Source organism: Canis lupus, chromosome 2, assembly GCF_011100685.1.
Source record: "Canis lupus familiaris isolate Mischka breed German Shepherd chromosome 2, alternate assembly UU_Cfam_GSD_1.0, whole genome shotgun sequence".
Classification (NCBI taxonomy): domain Eukaryota; kingdom Metazoa; phylum Chordata; class Mammalia; order Carnivora; family Canidae; genus Canis; species Canis lupus.
Genome location: NC_049223.1, coordinates 38,408,690 through 38,435,233, shown reverse-complemented (window position 1 = coordinate 38,435,233; position 26,544 = coordinate 38,408,690).

Sequence of the window (26,544 nt, the reverse complement as noted above, 5' to 3'; positions counted from 1 at the left end):
GTAATAGAGTACTAGCTAATATTTTTGGAGATCTGATAATGAAGCAGGCAATGTGATAAACACTTTTTATATGTTAATTCATTTAAAACCCGAGAACTAGGATACCAGTTCTGTTACTGACATTTTACAGATAAGGAACACAAGACTTGAGAGTGTTACATGACTTGTCCAAGGTAATAGGTGAATTAAGTGGTCCAAACACTGGTCTAAGTCTAGAGTTTAAGTTCTTAATTACTGCATACTCTGTCTTCACTACTGTCCTCTCTGCTTCTCTCTGCCACCTGGATCAATGGCAAAAATGTTTTGTTAAAAAGAAAAAGGCTTCCAGTAGAAGTTGCATTCTGGTAAAAAGCATTACAGTTCTGGATTTTTTTCTCTTCTTCAAAAGTTATCCTTTTTGAAAAAGTCATTCCTTGGCATTTTCTCTACAGCCAAAGTCATGGCTTCTTCTGAAAACTGTCTGAGTTTCCGGAGCATCTCAGTGGAGATGAGCAAATTTTAGTAATTATGGCTCCCATATGGTTTAGAGACGTTGGGGCTTCCTGTATGATCAGGTCAGCAAAATCAAGATGTAAATTAACATTGACATTACTTTCCCACTTAACTTGAGCTTTGGCCAACCTCTTTTTTTAGCATCTGTTGTCCGATTCTGACTTCTTGAAAGATTAGTTGGAAGCAGGGATAAAAGATTTTAAAATAATACCTCTGAATCATAACATCTTAGACTTAGGAAGCACATTACATTATCATCTAATCCAACTTGTTCATTTTATAAGTGACAAATGTAAGGAAGGTTTTGTGACCAAAATCGCAATGGCAAATTAACTTTTTTTTTTTTTTTTTTTCCCTGATACATAGTTCAGGGCTTTTTCTATTTCATCACAAGGGAGGGATCAAGAGTGGAGTTGTTTAAGGAGAAGCAAACTGAGGGGATGATATAAATACATGAAGCTTCTTATCAGTAGAGGAGAAAAATAAGTCAGCAAGCTTCAGTTTAAGCATTGGAGGATTTCAAAAAAAAAAAAAAATTAAAATCCAGTTGTGAGAGATGACTGAATGCTAAAGAACTGCATGGTGAGAAAGTTAGTAATACTAGATTACAGACTTAAAATTTGCTTAGGACGGTTAATCTCAAGTGTTACCATACCCAGAGAACTGTAACTATGTGAAGCCAATTAACATCAGCTTGATTGTGGTAATCGTATCCCAATGTTTATGTGTAGCAAGACATTATGTTGTTCAGCTTAAATATATACAACTTTTATTTGTCAATTATACCTTAAGCTAGGAGGGGAAGAAAATAGAAGTACACTCTATTAGAGTGAGTAAAATAGAGTACACTCTAAGGTATCCACAAGCACAAAATCCTCCTACTAAAGAGTACTTAAATTAGGAATAAATACAAGTTCAAGAGTTTCTATCTCTGTGAACCTAATCCCCACCACAGCCAAGCAACATTCATGTCTTCCTTCATAAATATTTACGTAGCACTTTTGACCTACCCAATTGTTTTTTTTTTTTTCAGTTTAAAGTTAACACAGAAGAGATAGATGACTTCATGAAGCTTACATTTTAGTACAGTTCTCTCTAAAAAAAAAAAAAAAAAAAAAGTTATTTAAAAAATTACAAGATAAAATAACCTAAAAGTATACTAATTAACAAAATAAATGCACATTGTGATTATGAAGGACATAATAGGACAATGAAAGAATCAATGGCAATGGGAGGGTCCAGTATATAAGAGGTTATCAAAGAAAATCCCTTCAGCTGGATCTTACATGCATAAATATGGTAAACAGGGAAAGGAGCAGGGGTAAAGCATTCCAAGAAGAACAGCAGTGAATGCAAGCAAAGAGGTGGCTTGTATCCCTGAGGAGTGTGGTTTCATGGTCAGCTAAGCAACAAAATAATTTTCCTCTAGACTCACCAAATCCTCACCCAGGTATTTCTATTTTCCTACTTTTCTTATCTGCTTAAGCTTCTACATTTTCTTTTTGCCCCTGAATTTCTTCAGTGCTTTTAGGTAGACGACCATCTGGCCCAATTTAAAACCTCTAAGGAGACTTTAGTCTTTTAATAATCACCAGAGGTATTCTTGGCACACATTTAATTCCAGCATTTCTATATTGATCAGCCTAATTCCTGACATAGGGCAAGAGTTAACATTTCTATGTGCCTAGACAGATGGAAAACAAATGTCTAATATCTTACCCCATAGAAAGTCTCTTCAGTAATTCCCTGACCATCATACCCCTGGGACAACAAGAAAAAGGACTTCATGATTTCAGTGCTATTTTGAAAGAACATGCTTAATAGCATAGTTAGAATGCATTGTCAATAAGTCAGCTTTGACTTTTTTCCTCTGACAAGTATTTAACTACTATAAATGGGCCTGTTCTAGGTACCAGAGATTATAAGTAAAAACCAAAATTATGATTCCTTTCTTCTTTCAATATTATAGCATTTTTTTGCTCCTGAGTGTAGAAAGTAGATTTTATACTATTCATAGAAGCCTGTATTTTTCCTCCTTAGCACATAGTCTAACTGCAGTTAAATAACTTTGTGCACATTTAATATCCTCTACTTAATTTTAAATACCTTAAGAATAGGAGGCATATTGGTCCTGCTTATCATTATATGAATGTACATCTTTCACAGTGGGTAACAAATAGTAGGAGCCAATCAAATCTTTTTGGATGTATAAATAAAGAAATTATGTCTTTGTGTCATTCACAATCTAGAAGAATGCTAGTCTGTTTGGATTTGGAAGAGGCAAGACAAGCTCATGAAATGTTAGAAGGTGAAGCATTAACCATTCATTCTGCAAATGTTTGAGTAACTATTACGTGCCTTGTACCATGCTGGGGATAGATTATGAGCAAAACTAGAAAGGGCTTTGGTTTTACTGGGCTGTCTGGTTGTGGAACCAGATGCTAGTTGAATAATCCCAGAAACAGAAAAGCACAACTCAGACTAATGCCATGGAGTTGCTGTAAAGTGGCTCATTTAGCTTTTAGGAGCTCTAAACAGGGGATTGCCAATGGAAAGGTGACAACAGCTACCCATGGCCAAGCAATAATAGTTTTGTCTCCATAATATTAATAGCTTCCTCTCTACAGCCACAAATAAGGTAGAACTCATCACTGCATCTTAGCCAGTGAGACACTTTTTCAGGTCCTTTAGCCTACCACCCTTTGGAATCTTTTTATCTAGTTTCCTTACTCCTTCACTTGCTCCCTTTAGATGGATATCACAGTTGGACATTGACTTGGTTTGGTTGGACTCCATATCTTGTTGCCCTCCTTGGACCCTTGTTTGGCCAGTGTTCATCCATCCCACTTATAGCTTAGAATCCCAATGACTGGGGTTTTGTTTGTGCAGGAGGGAAACCATGCCTTGTGGTCATACTTCCCTGCCTGTGTACCTGTATATGCTCCTCTGCCCAGCTTCCATCCATTCTCCCCAGCTTTTCTAAATCCAGTTCAAATGCTCTAATCTTGTTCAAGTCTGATCTCTCCCAGGAGGTTTCTGATCACTTCATTACCCCTATACTATACATAGCTTTCTGTTATTTTACTTAGAAGTAAAAGGGATAGTTTTAAAATGTAAATCACACACACATAAGAACCTGTAAATGACTTCATGTGATGTCCTGCTTAAAACTCCCAAGGGTCTTTCTTTTCTCCTGAAAAGAGGGGAAAAAAAACCAAGATCCTTACCATGCCCTGCAAGGCCCTACTTGATCCGTCTCTAGTTGTTCTCTCTGATGACATCCAGTACGTTTCCACCACTCCACTCACAGAGCTTCTGCACACTGGCTTTCTTTGGTTTCTATAATATGTCAACCTCTTTCCCACCCAGTGGCCATGACATTTGCTGTTCCCTTTTCCTATAGAAACTTCTCAGCATTCAGAACACAGCCCACCTGCCTACTTCCTGCCAATCTATTATTACCTGCTCTGAGAGACCTCCCTTGAGTATCCACTCTCAAGTTACTTCTGCTTTATCCTCATCAATCTCTGTTAAATTGTTCTAACTTCTCATGGCTTTTAGCACATGCTCAAATTATGTTTACATATAAGTATAAATGGAAACTCTTATAAGTGTCTCAACTGCCCAATCTTGGTTACTGCCACATATGAATATACCTCTATTACAGTTGTCTACTTACTCCTTCCTTGGACATAGGTATCCACAGGTACCTCAACTTATTTCTTTTGATGTCTACTCAATTTTCCTGCAGCCCTCTCAGACACTGCCCTCCCCTGTGTTTCCATGCATACTATATGTATGGAGAACATTTAAGTATTATATTCCTCAACAAAGCTGAGTGCTGCAAGCCACTCAATGCTCCATCACTCTACTACCATATCAACTGACCAAACTATTTTTCACTTCCTGGATTTTCCGGAAAGAATCAGACTCAAGTGTACAGTGCTCTTCAAACTAAGGAGAAATCCTGTTCGACTCTGAATGGTCTCCTTGAAACACCTCTTTCGTAATTCAAGAAGAAGGAAGTAGACCCACCCTTCCCCCATGCTTAGCACTCATAGAATCTTCAACACTCTCAGCACAAATTTTGTTCTTTTATCCTCAAGGCTGACTTTTAGTTATGCTTATTGCAAGACAGGGTTTTAATAGATGTAGAAATAGATTTCAGCACTACTTTTTGGTTAATGTATATTATGACCTCTGATTTCTCTTTAGAGTATGGTATGTTTATCATGGTGCTTCACCCAAAAGTTACATTTCAACAGAATTTATCAAGTATCTGTATCCAGAATTGCATTCACTATCTTTAACAAACAATGTAATATAGGAACGTATACATCAGAATGGAAAGTTCACAAAAACAGGAGCTGGTACAGCCATGATATTGCATAACAGATTAACATCAGCCCTCTATCTCCACCCACTAGAGTCTACACCCTGTGAAAGCAAGACACTTGTTTGTCTCATTCACCTCTGTATCTTTTGAGTCAAATATAGTAGTTGAGCAGAGTATGGACTCAGAAAACATCAGGTAAATGAGCTGAACAAATAAACACTATGTGCCAGACAACACTAATAAAAACTTTACATTAAAATACACACTTCAAAGATAGTTATTGTTCTTTGTTAGATGAAAGAACTGGAGTTCAAAGCAGTTAAGTGAGTTGTCTAAGGCTATTCATGTCAGGGTGTCTAAGCTGGGATTCAAATCTAGCCACTCTAACTACAGAACCCATAAATTTCTCTGTCAGACTATCTATTCTGAGCAAAGTTAACAGGTGTACTATGTTGCCCAGATAACTATCATACTATGTACACAGAATGTAAGTATAACAAGAAAGAGGCATGCTGTAGCAACTCAAGAAAAAGCACTGTCAAACTTTACTGAGAAAGATATGCTTTCAGAAGGTTCTTCAAGGGGATAGATAGCTTCTCAGAGGAGTTTGAAGTTTTTAATTTCAATAGTTATAAATGGGAAATAAATGTACTCCATGAAAATCAGAGTGGGGTTGTAGTAGAAACAAAGACGAAAACCTATGAAGCCAAATCTGTCAATCTTAGGAGCTCATCATGTATTATATATAAAGAGAAAGAAGAAAGGACTATTTAAGGATTTAAAGACTTCAAACTGAAATCAGCAAGACAAAGAGAACAACAAACCAATCAACCAAACAGCAAATACAATGAAGAGGTCATTACTATTAAGAGGACAAAAAAACCTGATGGTGATTTGGAACCTAAGCTAGAGGAAATGACCAGAGTCTACAGGATCAGACACTTACGTAGAAGAATTAGCAAGACTCTGGGAAAGTCCACCCCTGCTAGTGGATTTTAAAAATTTGTAATGGAGCCAAATAGCATCTTTCAAGAAATCAAACTCTGCTCTGGAAAATGGAAAAATTGATTTATTAAGCTTTTCTATTATCTATTAATATAATTAATATGTTTCTATGAGTGCCTTTTCAGAGAAAGCGAAACGATGATAACAGGTCCAAAATAGTCACTGTGGTTTCTGATAGGTCATTACCATCTCTAGGCTCTTCATTACAATATTTGGCAAGTACACAAGACCATGTTTAACTTCTTGGTATCTGGTTACCTGAAGGTTATGCACAGCCATGGCCCTTTACATGTGGCTACCAGAGAAAGACCCCAGAGGAGGGGTTGAGAATTGTCCCTCCTACCTGTAGACAATATGGAATAGACAGGGGAAAAGCTATGAGCAATGATAGATAGATGATAGATAGATAGATAGATAGATAGATAGATAGATAGATAGAGATTTAAATTCTCACAATACTAATTTCCAGTATCATTCACAACTGAATATAGTTAAAAGTCACAAGCTAGTTGAGCCTTCACCTATCTTTCTGTATCCATCACTTTGGTCTTTCTTTTATTCTTATTCCAAAATACCCAACAGGGATTTATTCCTTAAACGGCTTGAGTCTTTCGAGTATGTCAAACCATAGAAAGATCTCTGCATCACGAAGGACACAACAAAATGGTAAGTACGGTTTAACTGGATTCACCTAACAGTCTCTGGTTCCAGAAATGAAAATGATGTCTGTGATACTGTGTTGCCAACTCCAAACTCAACTTTTCAAATGGGAACAGCTTCCCATCCTCAAGTTAAGAGATCTCAGCACATTTACAGTTGCTTTCAAGGATGAAAGTAGAAACTTTGGGGATTTTCTGTCATTCTCGGCCTGTTCTTTGGCAGTCAACAAGCTCTGTCTAGTGCCTCAAATTTTGTCTATGAGAACAAGAATGCATGGAGAAATAGCTGAACCCAAGGTTGATGGGTCCCTACCCAGCTTATGACACATCAGAATAATGGATGTGGGGAGAGGAACACCCAGCAGAGAATACAAGTTCCAGTTCCACATGTGTGGTGAGAATGATGGTTTTTATTCTGCCTATGTCCTGAGGCTCTTCTGGGAATTAAGAAGTTGACAGTGGAGACAAAACAACAAATGGAAAAATTTTATCTGCCCACCTATTCTTTACACTTATCCATTCAACAAATATTTACTGAGTATACATTTATGTCAGATACTGTCCTATTCTCTGGGTATATGTGGATAGATAAAACAGAAACTGTCCCTGTTCTTACAGAACTTTCCATTTACTGGTGGATCTATGTAGATAGATGCAGGCCCATGGAGGAACCAGTCTGGAGCTATTCCAGATCCCATGACTAGCTTGAAGGAATGGGCACCAAATAGCCAGGGACTGAGGAAATTGTAGGAAGTTGTAGAAGGTGAGAGACACTGCCTCCATCATGGGAGCATACAGGAGTGTTCTGAGTGGGAAAGAACTACTCAAAACTCAAAAATGGCCATTGAAGAAAAGTGCAAGCAATGAGATCCTGCCATTGTGTTGTGTCTGTGACAACCAAGTGAAACACTGAAAATATCTTCTCTCGATCCAATTCTGAGGGACAGAGGCAGCTGAAATGGGCGTAGGATGGAGAGGAAAGAGAACCGACTATAGGTACTCCTCTCTCCCTCCACAAGCTGTCCAGCAAGCAACCAATAACAAGATGAGGGGGGACAGGAGCACTAGCTTTGAATGTGGCTCAAATTCTATTGAACATTTTAAGAATTGCACTGACACTATTTTGTGACTCGAAGTTCCAAGAAGAATCTTTATGACCTAAAGCCAGAAAAATTAATGGTCTGTTCTAGTAACCAAAACAAAACAAAACAAGAACTAGCTTAGAAAGAAAGTTGAAAGGGCAACTGGGAACAAAACAAAACAAAACAAAACAAAACAAAACAAACAAACAAAAAAACCTCACATTATAATTTTGCCCTTTAGAGATGCACTTCATTCCCTGGTATACTGATTACCCAAGATTAGTGAGATGATGCTGGCAAGGTCCAGAGTGTGGCTGTGGGAGAGGCAGGATGTGGTGGAGTGGAATAGAAGGTCATTCAGGGTGAAGAGATTAAAATATTAGAGACCTGGCGTTAGATGAGTCACCTTTGAGGATGGCAAATATTGGAGTAGAAAGACTACAAGCCACGTGCCCAAGGCCATTGTTTCTCAAAATCCAGAGTATATTCAAATCACCTAGAGAGCCTTTAATAGATATAGACAGGCTTGTTGAAGTAAGATAGGGCTTGTGCTTCTATATATTTTTACCAAGTTCCCCGATGATCTGGAATATACAACAAAGTTTGAGAACCAGTGCCCAGTATTTAGTGGAGAGAATTAACTGGTTACTATAGAATAGTATCTACCAGAAAAAAAGTATCAGTGTTGGTGTTACGTCACACATGGACTTTAAGAATCCAACATGGACATGTATGTGTGTGTGCAGGCTCTGATCCAACATATGTACATGCATGCATGTGTATGTGTGTGTATATATATTTGTGTGTATTTTTTCAAGCTCTGATCAGAGATTATTCACTTGGGAAGTAAGATTAGAAATGGAGTCAAGTGGTCAGGTATTTGTAAGCAGGTTCTATCACTAGTTGTCACCTGGAAAATTTACTCCATTTTTACTCTTCTTAGGAGTCTTTTTATGTACAATAAGGCCAATTGTAGTTGTTCCATCTTATGGTCGCTAGAATTTAAAGAATTAAAGCTTATTAAGCACTTCATGTAGTCCCTGGCATATCTAGACTCATCTCCAAGTTATGGCTGAAAAATTTCACTTGGAGATGCTCGTTTTGCCATGCAGCTTCTAGAGAAGAGACGATCGGTCCTCCCACTCTCTCTGTGAAGCTCATCACTGAGGGTGACTTTGAGCAATTTCTAAATAATTCACATGGCCAGAGGCAGGCCCAGACACAGGTACAGGTATTTATTGCTGCCTGCCTGATTTTATTTCATTCCTCTCCGGGATTCTGAAGCCCTGATGCCCCCATAAGTCACCCAGAGCATGGGAAAGGTACATCCCCTCGAAGTCACCCTGCCAGTTTGGTGGTGGCATATGACCCTAGCAGCAAGCAAAATGAGTCAAACTCCACCTCAGAGAGATTCCTAAGGAAATGTGGCTGTTCCACTTCCAAAGCAGCTCAACATCCGTAGGCTCATCTCTAGGAATCTGAATGGGAAAGAGTAATCTATCAGGTCAGCAGCTCCCTTCCCCACCAGCCTACCTAAGAGGCGATGAAGGGAACCCTCGGGTGGCATGAGAGCTGGCAAACAGCCCTCCAGTTGCCCAGGGCCTTCAGGCTGGTGCACAACATCCCGCCTCAGAGGGCCAATTAGGAAAGGCAACGGGTGTGGCCGAGGAAGGATGGCTGAAGTCAGCCTGCCAGTGTCAAGAGCTGCTTCCTCAGGGCCTTGCTAAGTGTGCCGCAGTCTGTCAGCTCCTGCTAGTTGAAAGTAATTGAAGCAGGTGCCACATTAATATTTATCATTCCTCCTTTAAACAGCATTTGATCTGAGCATGTGAAATGCCACGCACGGGAGCTTTCCCATGAGCTCATTCTCCAGTGTCCTACTTCTCAGTAACACCGCTACCTAAAAACTAGAGGCTAGAATTTCCAGTTAATTAGAGAGGACTTGCCAATTGTTAACTACCATGATGCATTGGATCAGATACCCTTTTCTCACAGATCTATTTGGAGTTCTTTTCTGCAGCATCTCAGCGGTGATACTACCTTCAAGTGTTAAAGGGTATGTATTAGCTTCATAGGGCTACTGTAACAAAGTACCACACACAGAGTGGCTTAAAAGAGAAATTTATTGTCTCAAAGTTCTGCAAGTCTGAAGTCCAAAAATCAAGGGGTCTACAAGGTTGGTTCCTTCTGGGGAAGAATGTGTTTCAGGCCCCTGCCCTAGCTTCTGGTGCTTGGCAGCAATCCTTGATGCTCTTTGGCTTGTGGCCTCCCAAGTCCAGTCTCTGCCTCCATCTGCACATGGCATTCTTTCCTGTAGGTTTCTTTTGTTTCTCAGTATCACCAGTTTTTTTCTCCACATAAGGACACCAGTTATTGTAGTTAGGAAGGACCCACCTGAATCCAATATAGCCTCATCTTAATTTTATTACCTCTTCAGAGATCCAAGTACAGGGAGATGGAACTTCAACATACTGCTTTGGGGAATGTAATCCAAATCACCACACGGTAGAAGGAAAGAAGATTGGCCAGAGCTCTGTTCTACCCTTAGAGTTCCTCTGGAAGGTCTCTTGGTCTTGTATACAGTGAGTATGGAGGAGAGCTAGCCCCAGAATTCACAGTCATGTGAATTGACTCTAGTCACCATACTCAGTGACTAGAGAAGGTCCCAGGAAAATGGCACAGTAAATTCTCATTATTCATGGCAGTTAATGTTTTTATCAAATAGTGATAAATATAGAACCAGTAGGGATGCCTGGGTGGCTCAGCGGTTGAACATCTGCCTTCAGCTCAGGGCATGATCCCGGGGTGCTGGGATGGAGTCCCACATCGGGCTCCCTGCATGGAGCCTGCTTCTCCCTCTGCCTGTGTTTCCACCTCTCTGTGTGTCTCTCATAAATAAATAAATAAATCTTTTTAAAAAACGAATATTAAACTACTACTCTCAGAAGAAATACAGAATTAGGTTTTTGTGAGCCCCTGATCATAACATTTTTATGCACTCATCAATATGTAACCTTGCTTTGCGTGTCTTTGTTTAAAGAAACCTTATATCATGTGTACTGCTAATTCACTAAAACTGAACCCAAAGACAACATTAGTGTAACAACTGAATGAGGCTTTTCCTAAAACACGGCATTTCCCTGATAAGGGACATTATAGCCTTCTTGAAATTAGGAACACTGGACAACACTGGGAGTCCATTTTAAATAGCAACATAACCATCAAAAAGCTCAAAAACATGGGGAAAAACAGCACTATGGTCAAAAGGGACTTGTGTATAGTATCTCACTTTGTTATTTTTTAAATAACAAAGACATATTTGAATTACAGTGTGATTGGTTTATTAATGTTACTTTGTAAAGATTTGAGAGAGAGAGAGAGAACAGGGGGAGGGGCAGAGGGAGAGAGAGAATCTCCAGCAGACTTCCTGTTGAGCACAGAGCCTGACCCTGGTCTTGCTCTCAAGACCCTAAGATCATGACCTGAGCCAAAATCAAAAGTCAGACGTTTAACCCCCTGAGGGACCCAGGTGTCCCTATTAATGTTACTTTAGATGAAATGATACTATTTTAAAATTTTCTCAGTTTTAAATTACAAAACAGTTAACACCTATAGATATAAACCCCACGAACAGAAGATCTTTAGGGTTCTCAATAACTGGGGACCTGAGGTAGAAATATTTAAGAGCTACTGATTCAGGAGAAAGAATACAGACTTTTTTAAGATAAACTCTACTTCCTCCTGTATCACTAACTACAACAGTGATCCTAGATAAGCAACTGCATGCCCCAATACACCAGGTTGTTCTTTCATAAAATGTGAGTAATAATCCTCAGTGCTAGCAGGGTCACTAAAAGCATAAAGGGTGTTGAGGTCTGGGGAAGTACTATGTACCCTCCACAACACTAACAAAGGTTATTTCCTTACTATTCATGACAATGACAATTTGGACTAAATTTTCACACATTATGTTTTTTTCATACACCATGTTAATAGTACCTACCTTCCTGTCATAAAACAAAAACATGATTTAAATCATTAGGTAAAACAATTTTATCTCATTCATCCCTGGGACAGGTTCATTTTTCTGGTTTTCATTACTTTTTCAAGTCTTTAAACTTCAGAAATTCTGATCACAGGTAAGACACATTTGTAAAATTGTTTCCTAAACACATTTTTGGAATACACATGGCTATTGCACAAAACCCAGGAAAAGATTTGCAATGATATGAAATCAATGAGTACTGGTGTGGCTGTGTGACCCAACTGCAAGAGGCAAATTAAAACACCAAGGCAAGACACTCTTATCACCCACTTCCTATAGAGAGCTGCAAATAATGTTAGTGTGGCAAACATTAGTGACTTTCTAATCTAATGCCTTACCCTCAAGCAAGAATATCTTCTAAAGCTCTGACAAGTTCTCCAGTCTCTACTTAAAAACTTCCAGAAGTTGAAGACTTACCACTTCATAATGCAGGTCATTTCACGTATTACAATATTTTTCATTATGCCTATCCACGTATTTTAAAAAGCTAAAGGTCTTCTTGAATTTTAACAAGTTCCCAGGTGATGTTGCTGCTGCTGGTCAGATACCACACTTTGAGAACCATTGATCTAGGAATCTAACCATATTCCTCATACAACTCACATGGTGGCATGTGCTGTGTTGCGTCCAGCTGACTTTCAACAGGGCCCATTCACGGTTTTGAGACAGTCTACATGGTAAACTCTCAATAACTGCTGGTTAATAGAAGGGCAGTGGTGTGAATAATCCACCACCATGGATAATCCAAAAGCCATTTCAGCTTGGTTTTGGAAGGTATTCAAGTCGGATTTTAATTTTTCAGGATCACTGGATTTACCTTCTAATAGGTTTTGCTGAGGCCAATGTTAAAACTGAGTGACTGTTTCCTGGGTAAACACATGCCTTCCCCAGAGGGGAGGCAAGCCAGCTAGCCTAGCATGCTGGCCATGGAAACAACTAGCATCCATAACTCACAAAGCAGACAACCTCTATAGAGTATAACTGAGAGCCAAATCCACACGAAACACTTTTTTACTAAGAACATGTAGGAAAGTTGGGAAGTTTGTGGAAAAACTGATGATTTGTTCTTTCTATATATTCCCCCCAAATAATCAAACAATTTATGGCAAACTATTTCCTTTGTATCCTGTGTCTGACCCATCAAGAAAAAAAAAAAAAAACTCATGAAAACCTGTATATTTGTGCGCACGCACACGCGCGTGTGTGTGTGCGTTTACCTAAGGGAGGTTATAAAAGGAAAACACTACCCAAAAGCACACAAATCCCATTGTTGTAACTGATAGGAATGTTCACATGTGTTGCTGGAGGTATCTCATCTGTAAAAATAGTTTCTGATGCTAACTTGTGGATAACTTGTACCACAACAAACTAACCCTAACTTCTAAATACCGACTCCTTCTGCTGCAACTCATCCCTGAAATTCTGTACTGCATGTCTCTAGCCGCTCCCCGCTTCTGACAGCCTCATTTTCCTTTTCCATGTCAGTGTCTCAAATTATACACAGAACCAATCAATTGTTCCTAAACCAACTTGTGGATATTTGGGGACAAAAGTGTTTTAAAGGCTCCAAAAATAAAGTCTTGGTCTCACAGAAATGCAAAATAATGCCAGAAACAAGGAAAACAGTAATACTACTTACCAAATTTTTAGCTCTTAACAGAGATCAGATACTTTGTTAAGCATAACACATGAATTATTTTACTTAGGATTTACAAAATCCAGCCCAGTAGGTCCTTTTTTTTTTTTTTTTTTCCCCTCATCCCACAAGTGAAAATACTGTGTGTTCCCAAATCACACAGAGTGGCACATCTACCATTAGGATCCCCTTTGCTGGACAGAAAGCCCATTCTTTCAACTGCTGTGTAATATCATCCCCCAAATAAATACATGCCCATTACAGTATCTCTTTAAGAAAAATGCCCCCCATGCAGTACACCTGGGTGGCTCAGTGGTTGAGCTTCTGCCTTTGGCTCAGGGTGTGATCCTGGGATCGAGTCCCTGCATGGAGCCTACTTCTCCCTCTGCCTATGTCTCTGCCTCTCTCTCTGTGTCTCTCTCATGAATAAATAAAATATTAAAAACAAAGAAAAATGCCTCCTTGCAAATTATTATGTGTACAAAACATCTCTTATGTGTTACTTACAAAGGGAGATCTGGCCACTGGTATCAGCCACAGCTAACTCTGACCAACTGGATCTCACTTCCCACAGACAGAGCTCTAGAGCGTTGTGCTCTATATGCCGTTCCTCTCTTCCCTCAGGTCCTTCTCTTGGAAGCTAAGATAATAGATACTGCTAGGAAGTATGAAGGAATTAATGCTCCATGATGGAAACCCTGGGACAATGGAAACCTGGGGGGAGCAAATTTCTTTCTTTCTTCTTCTCTTGCAGGAACTATCCTGAGAAGCTATCTATAAACTTCTGTGAAAACAGCCTTACAAGATGGAGCAATCAATTCCACTGGATACTAAGCAGTTGCTCACTTGGTAATGTGGATTATATTGGCTCGTTGGTCTTTGTTCCTTCCCCACCTCATACCCCTTTCTCCTTCAGTGAGCCTCTCTGGGACTTTATCTCTTGAAATGGTACCACAAAAGGCTCTGCCTTCTAGAAACTCAGGCTACGACAACTTGCAACTTGGCAGCTCCAAGGTACATGCAGGTGACAGTGCTGCTTTCAGGCCCCATAGGGGGTGGAGCTAATGAGGAAGAAGAAAACTAGGGAAACCACATAACTATAAGATAGTTTTAAAGGAGACAATACACCATTTCTGGCAAAAGCTTTCCTCTGCCCTAAGCCATACAATATAAACATTGCCACAGCTTTGTAAGCATGGAAAGGCACAATTGCAAGTGAGCAAATAATGAATGGTTTGTCTTTCTTTTCTTACAAGAAGGTTCTTGTTCTTGGTCTACCTCCAGTGCTAAACAGAACTCACTTGCCCTGGGAACCCAGTCTATTGAGGCATACCTTGTTAAAGACCCTCCCCATGAAAGGGGAAAAAAATGAATCTCCTGGAACTGACATCAGAAACCAAAATGTCACTTTCAGGCCTCATTCCAGGTAGGATTGAAAAACCATGGCTATTTCCCCAGAAATGAACCAGTCTGGGGAAGGTGTGTGGCTCCAAGCCAGCACGAGAATTGAGCAGGTGTGCCTCAGGAGACAGGTTCCCAGCACCTTCTCCAGGCAAACAAAATTAACATGTGTTTCCTTTCACTATTCTAGGAAAATCTGTCCAACAGACCAAGAAAAACAGAAAATAAAAAGGAAAAGTTATTTCAGAAATTCTTAGAAAGCTTATAGCTATATATGCTGAATGAAATATAAAGCTAAAACATGTATCTACATGATATCAACTCTAAATATGTTGGCCTTAAATTTTCAGATGTGAAAACACTAGGCACTAGTAGTCTTTGTTATGTGTCCCCACACTTCATGCATTGACACTATATGAAAATTCGCCCGAGTTCTCCATGATCACAATGACCTAAATGCTGACTCAAGATAAGTAAGCAGTTGCTAATAGGATTATGCCAGGGGTAGAATAGTAACAGAAACCCGGGGGCGGGGGGCGGGGGGGAATGTGTCTTTGCATGTGTGCCCATCCAAACTCAATACTTATTTTCTAAATTGATGAGTAATAGGTTTAAAGATGAATAGTGCACTGCTATGATATGAAGATTCGGGAAACATATGTGATATTTTGGTAACATGGCAAATCCTATGTTGGCATTACCTCAGAGGAATATCTAAACGTGTGTAAAACATAATCCCAATATTTAATGAGATCACAGTGCCAGGAGACTATGGGGATTGGCACTTGTATGCTAATGGCTACTAACGTTTACTATGCTGTTTCTTCGCACCTATTATCTCATTTGATTCTTATAATGACCCACTGAGGTAGATACAGTTATTTCAGTTTTACTGATGAGTCAACATACTCTGAATATTTCAGGATCTCATGTAAGGAAAAAAAAAAAAAAAAGCAAGAGGTAGAAGGAGCACAGAGCCAGGGGTTAAGACTTGGCAGCATTTGAATTCCTGGATCCACTCGTTCTCATCACTTGGTTGCTTACTTGCCTTTTGTGTGGCGTATTTACTCAACCCTTCCTGGAATTCTGTTAATAAATTCCATTCTTGGACTGAACTTCAGTTTCTCTCCTGCATAACCCAAAATAATTCATCGTCTTACAATAGCCAATGAGAACACAGACTAAAAAGCCACTTTCAAAGCACCAAGTCATCTGTGAGAGTACATGTTTCTTTTATTGGGACTTATCTTTGTGCCCAACCTGGACCTTCAGTGTCTGACGCACCGGGTCTCGGCCTCATCCGGCAGGCAGAGCCCACATGCCTCATCTGCGTGAGTGCATACCATCTGGCCACACAGGACAGCACGCCCTGTGCCCACACAAACCAGCTCAAGCTGTATCTTCAGGCCCATTACTTGGGCTGAGCAAAGAGGTCTGCCTTCACTCGAGGTCTGGGTACATGCCATTTGCTGCCATCCTGCCATGTCTTGCCTGGCAATTTTCTGGGAGGCCCAGACATAAATTTTGGAAGAGGAGGTTTCTCCTCTATCCTTCCAAAATGACTAAGGCCTAGACAGGCAAGGTCTGTGGCTAGATAAGGAGTCAACTTATGTCAAGTCTCCTAGAAGCAAGCTTTATTTTTTTTAAAGATTTATTTATTCATTCATTCATTCATTCATTCATGAAAGACACAGAGAAAGGCAGAGACATAGAGGGAGAAGCAGGCCCCAGGCAGCGAGCCTGATGTAGGTGGGACTCGATCCTGAGACCGCAGACCACGCCCTGAGCCAGGGGCAGGCGCTCAACCACTGAGCCACCCAGGCATCCCAGAAGCAAGCTTTAAAAAGGAATTTGGTTTATGGAGAGAGGGCTTCATTGGACATCTCATTGATTCCCACAGGTCAGGCCCCTTCGCTGCCATTCCAACTTTGCTGCTCACTTTACAGCTTAATGAATAAAATTTAAGCTCGCTTTGCTTCTGATGACTAAGTGTTACCCTCTGGCCTCTGATGATCTAAAATCCCATTATCCCCACGCCACCTGGAATCTCAGTTCTGTTCCAGCATGTCCTCCCATCACTCCTGGCCTACACTGACAGCCCCCACTGAGCTTCTCAAGGTCTCTGTAATGCTGGTCCACTCTTCCCCACTATGTTGGTTGTCCCCTTAGTAAATGAAGTGTTCTCGGGGCCCTCACAAGCCACAGCCAGGTGGTGGGTTTTCTGTTCTCTTCCAGTAGACGCAGTCTAGCATGCCACTTCTCTGAGACTTCTGACACTTACTCCACTACCTTCAGTGGGAGCCCTGCCACCTCTATGTCACTTCATGTGGGATCAATTTATTCAAGCTTCTAAGGCTTATCTCAGAAACATCCTCTGCCCAAATTCCAGAATGTCAACCGGGTGACCTGCAAGAGCACTCTCTATCAACAACCTCTCCTTATTCCATTTAATAAGCTCCCCATCTTGATTCTGCACCCTCAGACTCCACTCTGTGCTTCCAGCTAATGTAGGATACTCAAGTCACGTGACCCCTTTGGCATATAATTCCTAGGACACCTTAGAGCAGCTCTTCCTGCCATCTGCCCCTCATTCCTGGTCTGGTAACCAGGAGAAGGAAAGCAGGAAGCATATTCTCAAGACCAAGGTTATGCTATAAATCACCTGCCTGATTTGAGATTTCTCTATAGTGTCCAGCTAAAGGTACGGGGTAGTGGGTGGGATGGGCTCTATTTTCCACAAGGAGAAGGGATACTTCTTCAGCCCAGAGGGGTGAGCACCTGCTCAAGCTGCTCAAGTACGTCTACCCAGTTATCTCCATCCCCACTCCAAAGCCACACTTTAGTGACTGTGATTTGGCCTAGGACACTTACAAGGTTCAGAATCAACTTTCTCCAAACTTCTGCAAGTCTCCCAGTTATGGTATCTGGTTCTGTCCTCCAGCAGCAGGTGATAAAGTTCTCTTAAAAAGCTTCTGAGAAGGCCCTGTGAGGCTCATGCTTTCATTGAATTTGGTTATTGACTATCCTGAGCTTGTCATCTCCTTTCTTCAAACTATGAGTGGACAGCATAATATCATTATAATTAGTATCTTCCATTATCTTTCAAATGCTTGATATTAGTGCACAAGTTGGTGCATCCATTCCACGTGTATGCTGTACTGGTCACTGCAGTCCACAGTCTCAGCTTAACACATGGACTACAACTTCATGCTACTATGGCTGCTGCTAAGTCCATCTGCTATCAGAGACAGGGTCTTCATTACCAACTGGTGGGAGGAGGTCCACCTCCAAAACTCCATCCAAGCAGGCTGCTTCCCAGGACCATTCTGGGTACCAAATCTCAAAGGCAGGTACGTTAGCAGCACGAACAGAGAAAGAAACTCAAGGGTTGTATGAAGGTAGGACTCTGTGGGTTTTCTTTTGTCTGGGATCACAGGCATCTCTATTACTGCTTCCCTCTGTATCTGCTGAATGGTCCCCCTCCCTCCACCATTCTCTCTCTCTCTCTCTCTCTCTCTTGCAACTTCTAGGTAAACTCCCTGTATTCCTGTGTGTATATAGACAAGAATGACAGTCAAAAAATCAGCTTAAGTCTCTTTTCAAATAACCAGCAGTCTATTAAGTATTGTTGATTTAAAATGCCAAATTGTAGGCTAAGAAAAAAAATCTTTATCTAGCCATGATAAGAGTGCATCGGCTTGACCACGGTGGTTAAGAGGGTAATGTGACATAGAAAAGACACATCTCAGGGCACCTGGGTGGCTCAGCAGTTGAGCATCTGCTTTTGGCTCAGGTCATGATCCCAGCGTCCTGGGATCAAGTCCTGCATCAGGCTCTCCGCAGGGAACCTGCTTCTCCCTCTGCCTAGGTCTCTGCCTCTCTTTCATGAATAAATAAAATCTTTAAAAAGAATAGGAATTTTATCTTTTTTGTTCAGTAATGTATTGTCAGCACTTAGAAAATTATCTACATCACGGTAAATTTTTAGTTCATTTCTTAAATGAATGGGCTAAGAAATATCCTGTGTTAGAGAGATCTAGTTTTCAAGTCCCAGGTCCATGCATTGGATTCTGGCTGTTTTGTGTATAAAATGAGGGATAATAACAACATTGACTTTACAGGGTTATTTTGAAGGTCAAGTGAATATTGACACTATCTTGAACCCCAGTTCTGAAAGCACGGTAGGTGTTCAGTAAATGAGAGCGATTATTCAGAGTCATGCCAGGACACAGTAAGGCGACTTCAATGAAAATAAGCCAAAGAATGCAGAGTAAGTAACACTTTCCCGAAAGGAAGATGCATTTTCCTTTTTGGGTAAATTGAGATAAAAATACAGATAAGCAATTAGAGCAGAACCAAAGGCAGTCATCCCTGTAAAAGCAGATCCCTTCAATTGGTCAGAAAAGAAAAATAGCTAGAAACCACTGCAGCTGCAACAATGAGGCTGCTAGCATGCCCTTCGCCCCACCTTCTCCACAAAAACTTTTACTCTTTCCTATACAAGTGATTTTAGCAAAGTGAAATGTACTACAGATGCTGCATCGACACTACACATACAGAGACCTTCAGTATATGGGAAGGAGTCTAATTCTGAACTAATTGCTTCTGGAATGAAGGCTGTGCCTAATTCTTTTCACTGGCTTTTTTTTTTCCCCTCTTCTCCCCGCCCCTTGCAAACAGCACAGATGGGGAAGAGAGAAGCAGACGATTCAAACTGGTACATTACGTGGGCACAAACAAGTTGGGGAAAAACATCTTTGCATGGTGAGAAAAATTCCGCTCCTTTCTTGGACAATTTCTAAAGTATTGGAAACTATGGCAACTAATATAAATGTAGCCAGGGCATTGTACATTCTCAGTCTGAAACAATAAAAAACAATCTGTTAAAAAAATTAAAAATAAACATAATTTGGACAACCGACTCCAACGAGCTTCTTATTCCTTTTGATGAAAACTTTATGACAATTGGACATTGTGAAAAAGAAAAGGCTATTTAGATTTAGTTCATCTAAATACATACACACATATATTTCTACGTGTCTATGTATTAATATACATATATTACATATACATTATATAGTACAATGCATACCTATTATATAGTATATAGTACTATGTATATATTATGTAGTATATAGTAATGCATACATGATACATTTTATTGCATATTTTTATACATTATTACATATCACACATGCATATGTATATATTACCTGTCTCCCAAGGCTAAGTATGCTCATAGAACGTATTAGTGAATAATTACAATTATAAATTAATATCAGTGTGTTATATAATACATAACTAGTATCATTTAACAATACCATGTTTTAGGAAAAAACTTGGCACTGAGAATATAGTGATTGACAAATATGGTCCTTGCTCTCTTGGGGCATATAGGTTAGTGGGGAAACAAAGACATTAGTCACATAACCAACTCAATGAATATGCAATTAAAACAGCCCTAGAGCTCTTTTGAGGGGTAACACACGGTCACATGAGAAAGTATGACAAAGTGTCTAACTGAAATGGGTAAACAAGAAAGTTGTATAGAAAAATAAGGTAAGCTTTTGGCAGCCTGAGAAACCTTCTGTGGATGGTTCTGCAAACAGAAGTATGTGGTATGTGTAAAATACCACATGGTGCAGAAAAAGATTCCATTAGCAGAAGAGTGAGAAGAGGGACCAATCCCTGGCTGGCTCTCATTAGAGACAGCAAGCAGAGGGATCAATTATTTCCATTAGAGGAGGGAGAAAAGTTAAACCATGTCCCTGTTACACGATGGAAAACTATTTAAAAGCTTGGCAAACTTCAGCAGAATCGTGGTGATGGAACAAGTCACTGATGGAATCACCTTCTCTGGGGAAGCCGGAGGTGGTGAAAGGAAGAAAAGTGATGGGGGGGAGGGAGGATACTTCCTCTTAACAACAACAACAACAACAACCACAACAACAAAAATGCATTTTTTTTCCAGTATCATCGAAGTCATTTCATGAAACACAGCTCCAAAATGTCATGCAGGCTCAAGAGCCAAATAATTAAAACGTTCTGCCATTTTCCTTTTTCCTCATCTTGGTTTTAGATCTCAAAACCCAAAACAAATGTTCATCAAAATTCCTCTCACCAGGGGGCACTCTTAGTTGCATTTTTGGAACACAGCATGGAAGGAGTAATTTCTGTGCACCATTCAATTTAGTTGTTGGTTGGTCCAGAAATGCAGCTCATGTATTTGGACACTGATTTTTGTGTATTAACTAAGACCATGCTCCCTGCCCTACATAGGGAACTAAAAACTTAATGCTGGCTTAAGAAATCAAATAAAAACAGCAACTAAACCATACACTTGAGAAATTATCTTCATATTATGTTGAGTTTTTCACATCCTGAAACAGCCTGTTTCCTACCTTTAATAAGTTTGAGTTTGCTGCGCTCAGCATAATTGGACACAGCTGCCTGCATTTTCTGCCAGGGTGTGAGAAAAAATGGAGTTATTATTAGAGCTTGGTATAGCAACCTGCCTGGCCAATGTAAATCTTAAGATTCAATTGTTTATTGGTTGTGAATTTTCCATTATAAGGGCACCTAGGAAGTTTCTTCACTAATAGGAATCTAGAGAAATAGGCTGAAAGCTCCCAGTATCCAATCAGAAAATTAACTGGTTTTCCCATACATAATGTCAGAGTCAACAACAGAGACATCAGACCACACAAAATTGGGTTGTCCTCAAAATGAGTAACTGCAGCCAGCAATTTTTAGGACTTGCAAGTGAAGCTTGTGACGCTTTAAGTTAGAGGATTTTGTAAAAAGCATTACTTGCATGGAGGAGTATGTTTGAAATCAGTTTTGATTTACGTTTCCCCAGAAGCACACACTGAGAAGGATTTGGGTACAAGTGGTTTATTGGAAAGATGGAAACATCAGCAGGAAAGAGAGTAATAGCATAGAAAAAGGAAAAGAGCTAGTAAATGTGCATTATTTAGCCTGCTACCACAATGAGCAAATGTAGCTTAACTTCATGAGGAAACTTGCAGATTTCATTGAAAATGCCTCAAAATTAATCCTATCCAAATAGCAAGAGAGCTGGGGTAGGTATACTCCAAACTAAAGCAGTCCCCCCAGGGGTGTTAATTCCTCAGGATATCTGGCCTGCTAGGAGTAGGAGCAGGGCCACCTTCAGCAACTTTCAAGAAAGCCCTAGAGCATAAGACTTGCAGATGTTGGCAGAGGAAGTCCACTACAATGAACTTAAAGGTTAGAAAGAGAAAACTAGGGGCACTCACAGAGACTGCCTCAAAATTCTTTCTTCTGAGGATGGATATTCCATTCAATGAAAACTTGAGAGGTAAAATGCCAACTCCACTGGATTAGTATTAACTTCCAGGAGTACTGCGTTGATGGGGAGTCTAAAGCAGATGGAGAAAGATTCTGTAACGCAATGAAGATTGTCTGCCATAGGCACAGGTAAAACAGATCATCTGCATGTAAGCCATGTACATGCCATCCTTGGTCTACATTAGGTGTCAGCAAACTTTTTTTGTAAGGAGCCAGAGTAATATTTTAGGTAAGTGTTTTAGGCATTGCAGGTCACAGTATCATCTGTTACACACTCTTTGTCATATGGTTTTTACTTTTTAAAAATGATTGTTAAAACATTTTTAGCTTGTGGGCTATACAAAGACAGGCTGCTGGCTGGTCACCGTTTGCCAACAGATCAGTAACCCTCAATAGTCTGTATGAAGACCCCCTCTATGTTTCTTAAAAACAAGATTTTAAATATAACTGGGGAAGTCTGAGAAACTGCAACTCCCATAGGACACCTGAGTGCCCTAAGCTTCCACCTTAGGCTCATTGCATGATCCTGGAAAGAGTTGTCAGTCTCAGGATCCAGTCCCACATTGGGCTCACCACAGGGAACCTGCTCCTCCCTCTGCCTATGTCTCTGCCTCTCTCTCTCTGTTTATCTCATGAATAAATAAGTAAAATCTTAAAAAAAAAAAAAAAAGAAAGAAACTACAACTCCCCCTATGCCACCCCACCCATCCTGTCCCAAAGTTTCTTAACATGCAGGCTGAAATCCACTTACCTAACTAAAATCCCTTAATTTGTAGAAAACAAAGCCCTAGAGAGAAAAAGGACTTGTCGAACATCAAATGCTTCATGCATCATCAACTAAAAAATATTTAGGTTGCTAAGGCACTCATTAAAACAAAATACATGAAAATGTAATTTAAAAAAACAAATTCCACTATACAGGAAATACAAATTTGAGACTTTTGGAACTTTGCAGAAAGAAGGATAAATAGAAAATGAAAAAATAAGGAAAGACTTCATGAATAAACACTCTCCAAAGGAAAAATTCACTTTTGTAGAAATTCCACAAATAGGACTTGAACCCCTGAACCGTATCAGAGACACTGTGGATAAGGTCACAGCATTCCAGAGCACAGGTACTAAGAAAAGTAAAAAAAAAAAAAAAAAAAAATCAATGAATGCAACATGTGTCTGGTTTAGCTGTAGACTCTGGCAGAATGCTTTACATGTAGATCTCAGTCATTTTTCAATGAATGAATAAATGAGTGGTTCAAATAGCAATTTTGGCTCAGAATACATCACAACTGCAGTTACTTATATGCATTAGCAGGAAGGTCCTTTAAGGTCTTTAATGTGTCCAGAGTTCACAGATGTGTTTTTAGTGATGCCTAGAACCTGGAAGAGCAAACTGATATCCTCAGTCTATAATAGGATACACAAAGAACAAAACCAAGAAAATGTACCCTGGCTTTGGGAGAGCTCCTGGGCTTACACTAACCATTTATTTAATAACTGGGAGTCTGGCCTCTCCTCAACAAATCCAGAAGTGGAGAGAGAGAGAGAGTCAAGAAAGCTAGCCAGTGTACCAGTTATATGGAGAATAAAACCTAAGTACAGCAGCAGTAATTCATACCCAGTTGCAAAATAATCAGGGAAGGAGTGACATGATTGCCAAGACTTCTTGGGCAGGAAGCCAAGAACAAACACACAACCCACTGAGCTCAGCAGAATATCAACAAGAGATTCCATATTCCTGTGGCTTTCCTGGAAGCAAAGAGCTTGCAACAGGCCAATCCCTTGAAATACTTTCGTCAGCTTAATGCACGGCACCCTCTGGTGTGGTTTGTATAACATAAGACATATTTGAATGGTTCAACTCAACAGCCCTGGAACAATATTATCAGAAAGCAAGTGGCTTCAGGATATGGGAGTGTTTATTTAACTATGATTAAATCCCATTATTCTGGTTATTGCAGTAGCATAAAACAACTGTTTGTTATGCTCACAGATTCCCTGAATTGAGAATACAGAAGAATGTATAATGTATTGGGCCTTAACCAGCTACACTAGAATGGCTGGGAGTGATGTACACACCTAGGGAAGGAATCTTCTGGAGGCATCTTCATTTATACATCTGCCAGCAGCACTGGCTCAACCTATAGAACTAACATCAGCTCAAACTATTAACCAGAGGCGCTTATTGAGAGCCTTTCTGCAACATTTGTGTTTCCTTAGTTGGGATTTTCTCAGTTTGGCATCCTTGGGTTAGAGGACTTTCAGGGCACTATGAGGCTCTATTAACAGATGTTCCATGTAACAAGTTGGAATATACATGGCCATTTATAGTCCAATCTTGGAACGCACACAATGTTACTTTTAAACTCTCCAGAATTAACAGGAGAGAATATAATGTCAGACTTTTCCATGTAAGAACTATCAAATAATTTGTAACCATGTTTTTAAACCACCACACCATTATTACCTAATCTATATAAAATGGACTCAAATATTGAAAGACTGTAGAGCATAGTGAGTAAATCAGTTTCAATATCCACTCTACCACTTACTGGCTGTGGGTATACTACATCACCTTTGGCTGACCTGTTTCCTCCACTAGAGAAGAGATGTAATAATTAGTATATGTAACTCCTAAGGTGATTTCAAGGACCAAATGAGTTAATAAACTGATTAACATCTGAAACAGATCATTATCAGTATTAGCATTTGAAAGAAGCCAACACTCACCAAATGTTATTTTTGATATGTATTGATTTATCAAATACTAATATTGTGAGCAACTCTGTTCACCATGGCTCTGATGGTGCCTAGGAATACAAAGATAAGTATCAGACCACTGATACTTATGGGTTCATACTCAAATTAGAGAGGGGATTAAAAAAAGAAGAAGAAGAAAAGAAAAAAGACAGGCACGTCTTACATGTGCACATCCAAGATAATACTGTATAAGGGAGAAACACTAATTTTGGAGTCGGAATGTGAAACCAGAATCTGACACTTTCTGGCTGTGTCACCTTCTCCATCCATTCAACCTCTCCAACCCTTATTTTTCCTTGTCTATTAGGTGACAATAGTACAACATTTTCCACCCATCTCAGTTATTATAAAGATTGTGAAATAGACTCACAGAAGCACTTCATAAACTCCTATGTGTTATGCACAGGTAAGCTGGTATCAAATGACCAGACCATTCATGCTGACCCCTACATGTTACATTTTTTTCTAAATCTTTTTTTATTTTTATTTATTTTTTAATTTTTATTTATTTATGATAGTCACAGAGAGAGAGAGAGAGAGAGAGAGAGAGAGAGAGAGGCAGAGACACAGGCAGAGGGAGAAGCAGGCTCCATGCACCGGGAGCCCGACGTGGGATTCGATCCCAGGTTGCCAGGATCGCGCCCTGGGTCAAAGGCAGGCGCTAAACCGCTGCGCCACCCAGGGATCCATACATGTTACATTTTAATCACCAACCAGTCAGTCTGGACCCAGTCCCCCAGCCAATTTCACAAAAAGAGGATCTATATCGTTACATTTTAAATCCCATAATGCACTTTGTCTATTGGTTTTACAAGTATGTTTTAGGTAAATATTTCAACTACTTCTCACATACTAGAGATTTAATCAAAATTACTAATTTGGATAATTTGCTGGCTAGAACTATAAAACTCATTTGAAAGATGGCAAGTGTCATTTTTCATCTGTGATCACTCATAAAGGATAGGTATATCTCAGAACATGGTTCCCTGGGAGTGATTAAAAATAAAAATATTAAGGTCACTTCTTTGTACTGCTTACACATTTACAATATTACTGTCCTCGAGTGAAAAAGAATGGAACTTAAAAGGATTATACCATTATCACACTATTAGGCATTGTAATATTTTTATACGATAAGTGAATATTAACAGAGCCTTTGGAATGTTTGCTTAACATAGAAATTGGTCTTGGCTAGGCCTGTGCATATTGGTCCTTACAAGAAGTCAATGGCAATAGGTTAAGTCCATTATGAAAGAGTACTATATGGGGGGGACTTTCAGTATGAAGAGAGGGAACCCAAAGTAGAAAAGATGGTGCCGAGTTAAGGGATGCCCAAAACACAAAAGACATTTCAAAAAAACTGATAAAATTTGGTTACTGGTGGATATGGGAAGAAAGAGAAAAGAGATTCCAAGATCCTGAGCATCCGCAGTTAGTCTAGGAGGTAGTATTTATCAGGTGGTTGAGGGAAATGTAGGGATCTCAGGAGGGAGTGCTCAAAATGAAAGAGCTAGATTCAAGAGTCATCAGCCTGGTAATGAAGACTATTTCAGAATTCATAAAGGATGAAAATACGGCAAAGTTCATAGAAGCACCAGAGATTTAAGGGAGAAAGAAGAATCAGAAGAGCTACTAAAGCTGGAGAAGAATTCATCACAAGTGAAGAGAAGCAGCAGGGTAAACCTAGATTCCCCAGGCTGGAAAGGATTTCTTGGTTATGGTAAGATGACTAAATTTTATAGGTTACTAAGGAATGGAAGAACATGAAGAAAGGGTTAAAGATTCCTAGTAAGTTACTTTCACAA